Raw genomic sequence first — 14348 nt, forward strand, 5'->3', positions numbered from 1 at the left:
TTGTAAGAATATTTTGTGCTCGTAAAAAATATTTGTGTACATGTAAAAATAATTTGTATCTGTAAAAATATTTTGTGCATGCAAAAATGGTTTGTACATCTTCAAATCCGTTTTGTCACTGTGTAGAAAAAATGTTTGTGAATTTGCGAACGATTTTTGCACACACAGATTTTCCATTTGCAGGTGCGCATCTGTTTTCTACAGACATGAAACAGATCTACAGGTACGAAACGAATTTACAAGTACAAAACTTTTTTACAAATTTTCCCAAAACAGCCAATCACAGCACTGCTTACTGAACGGCCAGTCAGCCGATCAGCTCACTTCTTTAATTCTGAAACGCTGGACATCTCTGGGTACATCCATGTAAACGCTACAGTCAGAAGAGGTGAAACAAGTATTGGCTGGGCTAAGCTAACGTCAAAGATACTGCTTTTATCAACTGTCTCTGCTAACGTTACGTGAAAGCACCGCACATATAACATGGGAAATACAAAGGGAGGGAGGGAAGGGAGTCAGCCTAAAGCCACCCTGAACTTTTTTGGTCATGTAGCAGTAACTGTTATGTTCTAGCTAGCTTAGGTAACAAGCTAACTTAGCTAACAAGCAAACAGCTCAACTTAACTCTATTCCTTCCCTACTATGAATCTAATATCATTAACTAGAACTAATAAACAGTATAGTTTAAAACGCGAGCACTGGATAGGTAATTAGTAGGTAACAATAGGTAATGGCAGCTAACTGGGCTAGTATTGGCTGGGCTAAGCTAACGTCAAAGATACTATCAACCGTCTCTGCTAACGTTACGTGAAAGCACAGCACATATGTGGGAAATACAAAGGGAGGAATGACTAGTCGGAAAACACTAACACAATAACTATACAGAACAATTATATCATTAATAATAATACTAATGATCCGAATTTTATTAGTTCTAGTTAATGATATTAGATTCATAGTAGGGAAGGAATAGAGTTAAGTTGAGCTGTTTGCTTGTTAGCTAAGATAGCTCTTCTTTTTTAAGTGTTTCACCTCTTCTGAACTGTGGTGTTTACATGGATGTACCAAGAGCTGTATTTTCTATGTCCAGCGTTTCAGAATTAAAGAAACAAGCTGATCGGCTGACTGGCCGTTCAGTAAGCAGTGCTGTGATTGGCTGTTTTGGGAAAATTTGTAAAAAAGTTTTGTACTTGTACATTCGTTTCGTACCCGTAGATCTGTTTCATGTCTGTAGAAAACAGATGCGCACTTGCAAAAGGAAAATCCGAGCGTACAAATATCGTTCGCAAATTCACAAAAAAAAATTCTACACAGTGAGAAAACGGATTTGAAGATGTACAAACCATTTTTACATGCACAAAATATTTTTACAGATACAAATTATTTTTACATGTACACAAATCATTTTTACGAGCACAAAATATTCTTACAAGCACAAAACTTTGGTACAGGTACAGAACACTTTTGGCGAGAATTTTATACCATACAGGGGGCGAACGATATTTAACCCATGCACAATGTATGACCTGTGATCACTCTATACTGTACACCCCTGAACTTTCCATAAACTTAAGGTGAAAAGTTCGTTCGGGGTAGTGTTGTGTCAGCATTTTGGAGGGGTATAAGTAAGAGAGTTCTACCTTTGTTCGGGAGTGCGATCGTGCGATCCACTCAGGCTTTGCGCTATGTAGTCATTAAAGGAATTTTTGCACGGAACTCTGCCGGACTTTTGCGCCTTCTTTTTGGGACAAGTTTTTGACTTCAGCACTTATAATGGTGTATTTTTGTTACGTTGTGGGCAAGATGTTTGGACTTAATTTCTGGCCCGAGTCTGAATATCTGCCACGACATTTGGCGAGCCTAGCCAGGAGAGATAACGAGACACCCGAAGCTTGGGGGGACCAGCCTGCACTACAAGACACCAAAATTGAATACGAAGTAGAGCGTTTTGTTTTCTGTGATTTTGTTGAGTGTGTTGGAGTGCAGGACTCCACCCAGGTTGACGGTAAGAAATTGTCTCTCCTCCAAAAGAACCTAGTTAAATTGTTAAACATAAAATTAAGAGTATTGAAAAGAGTCGCTGGCAGAGTTTGGTGCAAAATATATGTGTAATAACCCCGCATGTGTGTGCTTATGTTTTGTAAACTAACAACCGTATTGTGCAGTAGTAGGCTATGAATGAGAAATTACTAGGAGTGCTGTTTGGCATCAGATCACAGTTTTTGTGCTTATCAGACGATGACCTTGAATATCCCGGACAGAAAAGTGCCTGAGCTCAGTGAAAAAAAAAAAAATATATATGGTTAGAAATGACTGAAACTGTTTGGAAGTGGCGGCATAGGTTATCAAAAGGTTGATTGATGTATATACCATTAGAAATTAAGGCGTAAATAATTAGCAAGGATCAGTTTTGAGAGCGTGTGGGCGACATCGGGTGTGCGCATTCTCATAAACCATAAACTTTCCTGTCGACTGAAAATGCATGACAAAAGATATAAATAGGTCTTTCAGTCTTCTGCAATCCCTTTGTATGTCCTGAATTACATTTGAATAGCTTAAAAGATGTTTGTCTCATCTTTCCCCATGAAATAGGTGAACCATAGTCATACAATTTGTTCCGTTCAATAAGTTTTTTTTTTTTTTTTTTAAATCTCTTTGTGCTTATTGCCCCCTCCCTATATACTGAGCCTTAAAGGAGCCGCACCATTTTTATACCATACCAATTGGATAGATATTTGAAAAGAATGTAAAAAAAAAAAAAAAAAAAAAAAAGCAAAAGTTTAAGAAAATGAAACAAAGCTGAGCCTAACATCTGAGAGTAAATATGGATGAATAGCCTATTAGAAAAAGCTTATTTGTGTGTTTAATTGTGTCTTGCATAAATGTTAGCTACTGCTGTGCTTGAATACCAGCTGTTAATTCGCTTTTGTAGCTGTAAGTTAGTTCACTAATTGACACAAATCTAATTATATCCCTGATCATTGCAAATGAAGTGTAAGATTAAAGGGCTTTTGTGAGACGGGACGCCTCTGCTATTAGCTCTTGACGAATAATGGGTCGGGTGAGAGCTATAGTTCAGAACCTAAAAAGATATAATCGCGATGAATTCCGCACGACAAAGATGTCGGATTTCGGGATTGTCGCTTGATAGAATCTTAATCGCGGACTAACGTTTCAGTGACATAAGGGTCGCATGAGAGAAGTCACGCTGAGTACTGCGGTGGGCTGCTCATAGACATTGATGTTGTCGTGGGATAGCTGCCGGCAGGTAAAAATTGCCCTAGTCGCTCAGTAAATTTTATGTTTCACATGAGGACAGGTTTGCAATAGTAATTGCTATCCACTCGAGGCGCGCACGGGTGGAGAGGCTGGAAATGGCACACCTCATAGTAAGCTAAAGGATAAGAAGGTATTTGTGTTGGTATTGAAGGGCATTGGTGCGGGGAATAATTGGTGAAATAAAGGTGAATCAGATGTGGTATTACTGCACCTTACTGTAATTGCTTTTACTAATTTCAGTCATTTGAAATTAGAAAAATGTATGCTACAATTACTAGTGTTGCTGAGCATATGTTGTTATGAGTTATTGTTGAGTTTAGTTTGTATTTTCGTTGGTTATTTTTTGTTGGTTATGTTTTTTGAAACAAAGTAATAGCCTGCCTGGTGTGTTGTGGTACTGTCATTGGTTAGTGCAGCGTAAAATCAAAAGAAAAAGCAATTGATGGAAAAGAGAACATTTTGGCTGGAGAGATAACTTAGAAACGTGAGTGATATAAAACATTTTTGGAAAAGGTTGATGTAATATCTCATACTAACCAATGTAAGTGCATGCAAACCGAGGGCAAGTAAATGTTTCTGTGTGTCTGAGAAAGTGAGTTTATCTAACTTCTGATTGTTATTGAGAGGTCTCCGCCACTGAGCCCTGACTCCCCCTCAAGGAAACCGGGAAAAGACTGTACAGCAAAAGTTAAGCCCAGTGCCTTGGACAGAATTTGTGCTGTGTCCAAGTGTATAAGCGGGTGTACCCGGGTTGAGGTGGAAGCATGACTCATGTGCGGATGGACACTGAATTGAGAAAATGGAATTGGAACTTTTGACCAATTATTGTGTTTAGTCACCAGTTTCAGTTAACTTGATAGAAAGGAAAGGATAGTATAACAGAAAAGAACATAAAAATGAATATTGCATTCTAGAAAAAATCATAGTCTCAATTGTTCCGGTCAATATTGGGAATCACAGTCGTTTGCCACAATTATGCCATCCATCTTCTGAACTTAAAGTGAGTTTAATTGTAATGTTGAATACAATTTAACTGAAGAACTAAGATTATATACAATAAAATAAAAATGTTTTAAAAGGTTATCCTTAAAATAGTTACCACAGTGAAAGGAATGTACTGAATTGATAAATCTAAGAAAAAAAAAAGAGTAGAGAAAGGAAATTTCGAAAAATACTTTGATTAAGTTGTTATTAGGATAAAAATCTAAATTGAAATAACAAATTGACTAACTGCACAGTGTAGTGTCTGTTCTGAGATACCATCATAATTTGGGGAATGATATGAAAACCAGGGTATTCTTTGAAACAAATAGAGTTAATGTTTTAGATAAGGCAGGGTACAGAAGCAGGGAAAGATTAGAAACTAACCACTGACTAAACACAGTTTTGAGTCTGTCTACAGGCTGTGTGCCCTCTGAATCCGAGACCCAGGCCCTGATTACAGCCAACCGATATGTCACCCACACCAACGTCTACCCATGTGATACCAATGCTAAGACTGTTTCAGAGACGGTTAGCCACTGCTGCCAGACTCAAGGGGGAGGAGCCACAAGTCCCACCTCGACAAAAGGAGTGGACCACAGCAAGAGGGAGGAGCATTTGCATTCTCCTGATACTGCTCACTGGGCCTGACTCCTTTTCAACCGAGCCTCATTTTGGAAAAAGGAGTGAAAGAACACAAAAAGGCAAACAGCCTCCGCAAGTGAAATAAGAGACTACCAAAAATACACCAACTATGGCTGGAACTGTCTTTATGACATTCAAAAAAAAAAAAAATAATAAAAAAAAAAATCATACTCATCAGAACATGAGTGGGAGAGGGACTATGAGGTCCCCACTTGATCAACAAATGTCAACTGTCAACCAAGATGCAGCAAATACCAATGCAACAAGTCTCGATGTGGCAACAATTAAAGAGACAGTATGATCGTTGATGAAAAGGAATGAGCATGGTGTGGGATCTCATCAATCTCCAGAGTGGTTGTCAGGGCTGGATCGGACCAGAGGTACACTTCAGTTGGACATCCACCAATATTCAAGTCACAACTAAAAGACGACACACATGTACTAACCCCCACCACACCTTAAGAAGGGACAGAACGATTGACGGCATGTTCTTCAAGGATACTGAGGATTGAAATGTAAGCCAGGAGTCTTTAAGGATGCTCTGGCTCAAAATTCTAATCATTTTTAATCCATGGTTCTGGTTGCCAGGCCAGTCCAGAATCAGTCTAAATTTGCATTCATGGCTTTAGGATGCCATGGATATGAATCCATAGCCAGTAATCCCCAAGAAAGGGTTCAATCTGATGTGTCATTGAAGAAGATGCTCTACTAGGGCTTAGAATAATACACATGGTCAACACACATTGATGATTAGGGAAACTGAAAGGGCAAGGAAAGGCCAGAAGAACTAAGTATTCTTCAATATTGATCTAATAACTGATTAAGGAGTGATGGTATTAAGAGCAGTAGGTAATAATGGACACTTTGCTGTGCTTCCCAAATCTCATAAAGAGTGAGAGTATGGCTTATGACAATCTATATACAGTAGGAAAAACTACAAACAATAATAGTGTAACAGTTGCCTTATAAAAACAAAACTTTCATTATTTTTAACTATGATATGATAAATGTCATATGCTGAATGAACAGACAAAGAAAATTTTAACAGAATAAATTTGATAAGCATTAAAACACTATAGTGCTATGAGACATGTGTAATGTTGTGGCGCTCTATAAGTGAAATTAAATTGAAATTTAAATTAAAAGTAACAGAATAAACCAAAAAATCGAAATAAATCTAAAATCATAAATAATCGCTTTATAATAATCAAAAAACATAAACTATTTACAAAATGATAACTCTGTGAAATAATTAATTAGTTACAAGGAAGGTGGAAATGCGTGAAAAGTTGGTAGGATGATTGTGATCGCTTAGTATTGATTGACGGTCAACATGAGAAATAAGGATGTGGGTAGTAGGGAGTGAAGACCCAAAGCAACAATATTTCAGAATAACTAATAGCATAAAACCTTGCCATCCTACTGGAACTGTTGGACGCAACAGGGTGGGGCAGATTAGCTGTTACTGATTCAGAATGAGGCTTGAGTGAGTGACAGGTGAGTGAAAGATGTAAGAGTGAGTGTGCATGCAATGTGTGAATGGAGCGACGTACCTGGGGTCTTAATCAGACTGACAACCAGGAGAATACGAGACCTATCCCACTTTTTGTTGACATTGAAAAATGTCAAAAGGAGGGAGGGATAGGAAATTTGAATAACAGTATGTAGACATTGATTGCTACGAAATATTACTGTTATTAACCATTACTAACTATTAACTAACTACTATTACTAACTATTAATCTAAATATTAATCTAAATATTAATCTGTGTGTCATATAATCTAACATAATCTAACTAACTTTGGTTAAATTGCTTTACAGACTTGATAACGACTGACTTAAAGAAGGACTTATGGGCTAAATCTAACTGATTGTATGAATTTCTTCATCTGAAAATCTTCCAAGTTCCCAAATGGTTTAGGATTTGTGTGGCTGTATGGGTTGTGTGCTGTTTCTTTTTGTTCTATTCTGCTCTCTCTATAAATCTGACCAGGAGCGCTACATTGCTTGAGCGAGGTGTGAGAATTTGAGAGTCTGGGGGAGTCCACCTGTAACTGTTGCTTTCAGCTCAATGCGGCTACAGTCATCTACTCCAGTGGCAATGTCACACAATGTCCACAGCCAGATGACTTCAAACTACGACCAGAACCCTGCAACCAGATGATCTCAACAAAAAAACCTTTACACCCAAATGACACCAGTTCCAGGCCAGAGGATTTCAACTTCACTTCCATCTCCAGGCCACGCCCCAAGCCCATTCCCTACCCCAAACCCATTAACATACCCAAGCCCATTCCCTACTCCTAGCCCATTCCCTACCCCAAACCCATTAACATACCCAAGCCCATTCCCTACTCCTAGCCCATTCCCTGTTCCTAGCCCATTCCCTACTCCTAGCCCATTCCCTACTACAAACCCATTACCACCCCAAGTCCATACCCTGCTCCAAGTTTAATACCTGTTCCAGGTCCAGCCCCAGTCCTAGAACAAGATTGCGCTGGACTGGGATATGCGATAGCATGAAAGGCCAATAGGGAATTCTGAATTAAAGCCAAAGAAACGCGATTGACATGAGAACACAATCACCTAAATCCAACAAACGGCTCAGATGAGGAAGATTCATACACCGCATTGTACACATCTAGGGACGGTAACACCAGTTTCTGATCTTCTACTCTAAGATAAAACCATCAAGGAAGAAACAAAGAGCATAATACCAAAGAAAGAGAAAATGCCATTATAGAAGTAACAAAGATCCCATTCATGACCACATTAATGCCTGTAGCATAAGCAGGGCCCACACCAAAAGAACCATGAAATGAACACAAGGTACCAGCAACAAGATCAGTAGGAGAACCAACAACTCAACGACCAACTATGCAATGTGACTTTGCAGCTTATAGATTTAACCGTGCTGGTGAAGACCATCAACAAATGGCTTTTTACCTTCAACAAGCAAATCATGAGTGTGATACTATATTAAGTAGTCAGTATGTTGTTTTTAATTACCTATTGTACATATGTTCAAAACTATCCATAACTCTTTTGTGTTAAACGAAAAGATACAATCAGTGTGTATGAAAAGTGTGTGTACTAGTACTGCATTATCTTGTGGGTGTATAACATCAAAACCATATGTTGTGTGTATACCATGATGGCTTAGTCAAAAGCGAAAATACGACACGGAAATGCATGTTCATTGACATGTTAATGGTGATATTCCTTCTTACCTCTACCCATTTTTGATACTCTTCAAGTGTACAAAGTCAGAGACAGTAGCCAGTATAAGAATTAAGAATCAGAAAGGAAGGATAATTTTTTAGTTTGTGAGACTATGCAAGTCTCAAAGGAGGGAATGTTGTATAAAATTATCCTATGGGTTGTAAACATCATGATGAGAGAACGAGTTTGAAACTGTAAAGCATGTATTCATATAACCTTAATCATAATCAAGTAATACACTGAAGTTATTCCTAACCATAATACTCTTATAACATTTTAAATAACAAGTTTAACTAATACTATTAACATACTGAAGCTATTCTACCAGAATTCCCCCTACGTGCGCTCTGTATCCCTATGTCTCTGTTTGCTGCCCTGTGTCTCATTTTGTTGCACTGTGTCTCATGCTGCCTTAGCCTAGGCCTTTTGAGTCGGCCTTGAGGCTGCAAGATAACGCTTACACAGGGCGAGCTCTACTCATAACAACCAGTAGGAGAGTGCAGGGGGCGAACGATATTTAACCCATGCACAATGTATGACCTGTGATCACTCTATACTGTACACCCCTGAACTTTCCATAAACTTAAGGTGAAAAGTTCGTTCGGGGTAGTGTTGTGTCAGCATTTTGGAGGGGTATAAGTAAGAGAGTTCTACCTTTGTTCGGGAGTGCGATCGTGCGATCCACTCAGGCTTTGCGCTATGTAGTCATTAAAGGAATTTTTGCACGGAACTCTGCCGGACTTTTGCGCCTTCTTTTTGGGACAAGTTTTTGACTTCAGCACTTATAATGGTGTATTTTTGTTACGTTGTGGGCAAGATGTTTGGACTTAATTTCTGGCCCGAGTCTGAATATCTGCCACGACAGCCCTATCATGACATTCTAAAGTGCATCGTCACTCGTCAAAAGTCTATTCAAATTTAGTAGGATGTCCAGTTCACATTGGGAGGGGTTTCGTTCTCAAAAGTGGAGCGCATGGCGTAACAAGGTGTTCCTAGGTCTTTTAATGAGTCATATGGGTGTGTTTGGGGCGTAACATCATTTTAAACCAATGAGAATGACATCTGTCATTCCCTTTAACGGCGCAACACGCGATATGTCAAATAAATGCATCCCCACACAGCAAAAGGACTCCGCGGCTGATCCGCCGCGGATGTATGACGGCCTCCGGAACGGACCCGCGAAACGGACCCGTATCGGAGTCCAGATGCTCTCAGGAACGGATCCGCTACGAAGGCGGATCGCGGACCCGCCGTGGCTCCGCGCTGATTCCGCCCCGCATCCGCGATTAAAACCTTACCTCCGCGGCGGGTCCGTTTGGGACCCGCAAATCCGCCGCGGACCCGCAACGGACTCATAAAGGCTCATCTGGCCCGGGTCCGTTTCGGACCCGTTTATCTCATTTTCAAAATTCCTTCTGTTCTTGCTGTAGGATTAAATAGGATAAACTATAGGATAAAAGTAAAACTATCACTAGGCCTAGCCTAGGCTACTACAGCAAGATAGGCCTACGATTAGCATCACCTCGTATTTTTAACTTAACAATACTGTCAATAAACCTAACAGAAAAGGTTTAAGTCAAGACATCAATTTACTGTACAAACGTGATCACTACTCAATGGAAATATAAAATGGACATTTATGGAAAGTTACAGGTTATAAGCTATTCTGTTTTTGTTAAGTAGCCTACGTTGCCTAGGCTACTCTACATGAATTTTGAGGTCAAAACCTAATTTAGTGCTTTATCAGCCTAGGTCAGTGCAGACATGAAATACTTTATCTAATAGGCTACAACTTCAATGAAATGCTGTGCTATGCACATCTAAAATATCAGAAAATGAATAACTGGTGAATGACAAGAAGTTCAATAAAAAGATTGTTTAATGCTTATTTCTCCTATTACTCCATTTGTGTGGATGGAGGCGGAACACGTCTCCTCGTTGCCCGATCCACCGCCAGTTGAAACACCTAATTGCGTGCTTGGTGACCTCAGCGTCCGTGGCTGACCGTGTCACCATGTTTTTCCTCACAGCACCTGTAATCAAACAGACAGATATGTTTATGTTTATGGTATGTAGCATCCAAAGCCAAGTATGCTTACACAATACAATATATGAGCTAGGTATTAAGGAGATTAAATTTAAAAAGAAACATGACTTACAAAGCTCCTCTGTTCGCTGCACGTTGAGGGCTGGTGTGGGGGTGGAGGGAGTTGAGGAGGGACTGCCATTCCTGGCCCATAGTGGGCGGTGTGCGAGAGGGGGAAAAAATGTATTAAATGGTAGTCATCATTGATAATACACATGGGGCCTTTCTATTCACTAATATTTCAGAGATCAGTCCCTACCTTGAGTAACTCTCCGTATGTTAAATGCGGGTGCAGGTGCAGGGAGTTGAGGTGGTGAAGAGTGTTGTGGTCCTGCCCCATGGTGAGGTGCTAAGGGAGAGAAATGGTTGTGATCTGTTAACCATGGTAGGCTGAGAGCTACAGGGCCAAACAATGGCAAACAAAAACAAATCTCTGGTCATACTGGACATGAATTTGTATGTTTCAACATTTTGGTATGCACTATCTATATCAACTCCATGAATGGATTTACATTGAAATCAATGTGTTTCAATACAATCTGATAATAATGAATGAACTTTTCAGGCAATATTGCATGAATGCAGATGTTTTAACTGACAAAATATTTGGCTGAGATTTATGTAATGTATGAAGTATGCAGAAAATCTGAGATGGTAATGCAGATGCAATCTGTTGATTTGAAATAGAGTGACTACTGCTGTGTTAATATAGATGGGGCCACTGTATTCAATTTTATTTCAGAGATCAGTCTTTACCTTAACAGTTTTCTCCAGGTTGAGGGGTAGTGACTCTGCTGCCTGGCACTCGGCAAGATGGTGGAGCTGGAGGAATAGATACAAGGAGAGGGGAATGTCTTTAGCACTAAGAATGTTAACCATATCTCTAATATTAATATTATGATTTAGTTATTTCAATGTTAAGAGATTATTACTTACTTTGCCAGTGCAATTGGCTTAGGTTTGAGGCTTCAACTGATATACCAGGCGAGTTGGAAGGTACCTCAGAGATGCAAAGTCACCATTTACTGGCTCTTCTTCACTCTCATCAGAGTCCCCGAAACGATGGCTGTTAAATAACCATATCATTATGGTTATTGCAATCCCAAAATTTCCAAATATACATATAGTACAAGCATCTCTGGTCTATTTTGGAATGCTACGGGAATGTGTTCACATTACATTTTAACAACCCAGAAAGTATCTTCATCAAGCGAACCCAACAGAGGTACTCGTAACGTTAGATGGTAGAATCCAGCCGATAAAAGTTGACGCTGCAGAACAAACAAAATAGAAGATGGGGACCAAGTTCCATACAGTTAAGTTACGTTAGCATAATAAATCACAAACAGACGTCAATACCCATTAGTTGTCTGAACCGACTTAAACAGTGATTAAAATGCCGAGGCTTTCATTACAAAGATGGCAGAAGGACACTAAAGTTACGTATGAGACCAAACTTGGCAAAATGCAAACGTTAATGCACAGCTAGCTAGAAGCTAGCAGCTAGGGCTAAACCATTATCAGTGAGTCAACATGCTAAAGTTGTAGCTAGGTAGCTTTCATAGCAGACGAGTGCTTCACTGACTTCATTGACTGAAATACCAGTGCCAATGTATCAGCTTAATCAAGGATTGCATCGCAAACGTGATCTCAAACATATATATGTATAATAGACATTAGCAATAACTTATGCAATTGCGCCTAGCATCATGCTAGCTAGCAGCTGTATGCCGCTAGCATAGTAGCACTATGGACTATGGACAACAGCAACACATTAAAACAGACAAGACCAGACTAACGTTAAATAACAATGTGTGTTTTTTAAATCACACTACCATAACATATTCTGCCGAAATTGCTAACCCATTTTAAATCAAATAGGCTACAGACTCATATGAGCATCACAGCTAACAATAACGTTAACTTAGCCTGTTGCTCAAAATTACAAACGTCTGCACTAACGTTAACGTTAGTCCTAATATCAAACAACGTCATTATAATCAATAAACATGATAAGTAAGTTTTAAGTATAAAACCACAAAGGCCAATGTTTAGCTATTGTGAATGTCGCAATATATTAATAAATATCACTTACTCGAGAGGGTTCAGCGCAACCGTGTCCCAGCAAAGAAAATATCCACTAGAGTAGGTCTATGACTCTTCTCGGCTCTTGGTGTACAGTCATGTTCAACCGTTACAGTACAGGCGCGTCCGCGCCCGCGGATTCGACATGGGTCCACTCAGGACCCGCTGTTTGACAGTAGAATTTACGGAGCCGCCTGGAGGCGGAGCTGATCCTCTGTGCGGCACCAAAACGAATGCGACAGTCACGCGGGTTTGGCGACTTGAAGGCGGATCCGCCTAGGAGTCTACTGCTGTGTGGGTCGGTATTTTGGCATTCAACGGCGCATTTGAAGAAGGCTGCTTGCGAGACCGTATGGAATAGTCATTCTTAAACCATGCTTTACTAAAACCTAGCATAGCCTTCACACATTTGCACTCGTCTATTATTTGAACTCATTGGCAAAGTGAAACTAACTTCACCAAGGAGTCAGTCAACGACAAGACAGTTATATGCAGTTACTTTCACTATTGACTGACAATGGGTTACCATCGAAAACATAGGCTGGAAAAAGCAACACTTACCCTAATGTTTCTCAAATGACTGAATAAAACAACATTTATCCTGCAGAGGAGTTGCTTATATCTCGTGACAGTATGGGGCGCCAAATGTAACATGCCTTATTTCGTGGACAGAATGACTTTCGTGTGACGAAATACATATATTCATTACGAAACCATGTTACATCGTAACGCCTTTTGTCCACGGAATGCACAAATTGGTTTGCATTGTGTCCACGAAACACTGAAGAGAGCACATCATTTCCTGGACGAAATTGACTGGTGGTCTTTTCCTTTCGTGGACATAATGCTGAATGCAGTATTCACTGTCGTAGACGAAATGTTTGGTCAAAAGTAATTCTGTCTACGTAAATACGGAATGCACCTACACGCATCATTCTGTGCATCCTATTTCAATTTCGTCCACAGAAGTATTGTGTTGTGTTACAGAAGGCATTCCGTCCACGCAATAGTAACTTAACAACTTACGAAATGCATTCAGTGACATATGCTTTCATTCTGTGGACGAAATGCATAATAGAATCACGTACAATACATTTCGTGAGTCAGCAGTTTACGAAATGACTTATGTGTCACGATAATTTCATTACGTGGACGAAATTGCATAACAGAATCACGAAATCAGTTTTGTGACCTGATGCAATACATTTCGTGAGTCAGCAGTTTACGGAATGAATTTTGTATCACGGTCATTTCATTACGTGGACGAAATGCATAACAGAATCACGAAATCAGTTTTGTGACCTGCTGCATTGCGTGAGTCAGCAGTTTACAGAATGAATTATGTGTCACGATAATTTCATTACGTGGACGAAATGCATAACAGAATCACGAAATCAGTTTTGTGACCTGCTGCAATACATTTCGTGAGTCAGCAGTTTACGAAATGAATTATGTGTCACGATAATTCCATTATGTGGACGAAATGCATAACAGAATCACGAAATCAGTTTTGTGACCTGCTGCAATACATTTCGTGAGTCAGCAGTTTACGAAATGAATTATGTGTCACGATAATTCCATTATGTGGACGAAATGCATAACAGAATCACAAAATCAGTTTTGTGACCTGCTGCAATACATTTCGTGAGTCAGCAGTTTACGAAATTAATTATGTGTCACGATAATTCCATTATGTGGACGAAATGCATAACAGAATCACGAAATCAGTTTTGTGACCTGCTGCAATACATTTCATGAGTCAGCAGTTTACAGAATTAATTAGCCTATGTGTCATGATAATTCCATTATGTGGACGAAATGCATAACAGAATCACGAAATCAGTTTTGTGACCTGCTACAATACATTTCGTGAGTTTGCGGAATGAATTAATCAGTGGGTAGCCTAGGCTACCATTTAGAAGTGGCCACTTCAATCGCGCCTCGAGCTCCGTGAAACAAAGGAAAGCCCTTTATTTGGACGGGCAAGTAGGTATTACGCCTATTATGCGCGCACTCCAGCGAGACGATATAAACTAGGCCTACTGTTA

General features: G+C 39.6%; 1 long non-coding RNA gene across 4 annotated transcripts; it reads right to left on the reverse strand.

Annotated features, from left to right (window-relative positions):
• Nucleotides 1–9990: 9990 nt before the first annotated feature.
• On the reverse strand, nucleotides 9991–12456 carry LOC143127741 (uncharacterized). 4 transcript variants are annotated; one of them, XR_012987699.1, is made up of 7 exons: nucleotides 12311–12456; nucleotides 11395–11486; nucleotides 11152–11281; nucleotides 10972–11037; nucleotides 10475–10564; nucleotides 10289–10359; nucleotides 9991–10162 (listed from the first exon to the last, which is right to left on the reverse strand). It is a non-coding gene; the product is annotated as an uncharacterized LOC143127741 (long non-coding RNA). The 4 variants fall into 4 exon arrangements; XR_012987701.1 differs by lacking the exon at nucleotides 12311–12456 and adding an exon at nucleotides 12051–12274; XR_012987700.1 differs by lacking the exon at nucleotides 12311–12456 and adding an exon at nucleotides 11801–12274.
• Nucleotides 12457–14348: the final 1892 nt, after the last annotated feature.

The sequence above is a fragment of the Alosa pseudoharengus genome, unplaced genomic scaffold (assembly GCF_046254945.1).
Source record: "Alosa pseudoharengus isolate Yale_2024_CS ecotype anadromous, Long Island Sound unplaced genomic scaffold, YU_APseudo_1.1 YU_APseudo_1.1_scf_1, whole genome shotgun sequence".
In the NCBI taxonomy this organism is placed as follows: domain Eukaryota; kingdom Metazoa; phylum Chordata; class Actinopteri; order Clupeiformes; family Clupeidae; genus Alosa; species Alosa pseudoharengus.